Raw genomic sequence first — 1,213 nt, 5'->3', positions numbered from 1 at the left:
TCCAGTTGACACCATTGTTGTTGCTATGTGCTGTGGAGTTGGTTCTGACTCATGGTAACCCTGTATAGGGTTTCTGAGGAGCAGCTGGTGAGCTTGAACCACGAACCTTGAGATTCAAACCAACCTTTTTGTGTAGTGCATTGTTCAGCAGCGCCACACCAGAATAGCACTTTATAAAATAAAATAAGTTGTTGTTAAGTACTGTGGAGTTGGTTCTGACTCATAGTGACCCTGCACAGTGTTTCCGAGGCTGTAAATGTTTACGGGAGTAGAAAACCTCATCTTTCTTCCGGGGAACAGCTGGTAGTTTTGAACTGCCGACCTTGAGGTTAGCAGCCCGATTTGTAGCCATTATGCTATGAGAGCTCCTTAAAATAAAATATAGCAAATGTTTTTTTTTTTTTATTTATAAATGTGTATAATTGTGTTTTGTTAATTGTCTAATTGATTGTTTATAAGTGTAGACATGCTAGGTGGTAGTACAAACCAATACCTCATATCTATTTGTTTTGGATAGCCAATACCACTAAAAAAGACTGAATAATTCTTATAAACTGTGAGTCTTAAGATAGAAGGGTGTGCCTAGGGAAGGTGGTGTTGATATATTAAATTAAGGGTGGAAGGTAATATTACAGTCATATACTGTAAACTGTAAAAAGTAATGCTTAATAGAAATCTTACTGACTGGTGGGCATATGTATCTGAATCTTTCTGAGGTGTATGCATATCAATAGGATCATGGGTTAAACAGAATTTGAGAACTTTGGCTTTAGGGCTTTTAATTAAACACTACAGGATGGTCACAATCACATAGCAAAAATTTGTATCCATGAATCATAGTGAAAATTTAAACTAAACTGTAATTTTGCATTTATTTGTAAAAATGTGTTTATTTAATCATCAGTTTGACTATTAAGCAACAATACAATTGACATACAGAGTCCTGGTGTGATGCTGTAGGATAAGCATGAGACTGCTAACCCATCAGTTGCCCCATGAAAATATTATACAGGGTCAGTATGAGTCAGAAATGACTCAATGGTGGCACTTAACAATAACAATGTAAGTAGAATCTTAAAATTTTAAACAGCAACACTAATTTTTAGCAAGGTTAACTATAAATCTTTAAAACTAGGTTTTCCTCTTTACATTTCAGTTATTCTGTTTTGTCCCTCGGTACTGAACTCATCCACCACTTGTCTGTCAGTTTGTC

Source organism: Chrysochloris asiatica, unplaced genomic scaffold, assembly GCF_000296735.1.
Source record: "Chrysochloris asiatica unplaced genomic scaffold, ChrAsi1.0 scaffold00077, whole genome shotgun sequence".
Lineage (NCBI taxonomy): Eukaryota > Metazoa > Chordata > Mammalia > Afrosoricida > Chrysochloridae > Chrysochloris > Chrysochloris asiatica.
The sequence above is the reverse complement of the archived record's forward strand: the minus strand, read 5'-3'. Positions refer to the sequence as shown.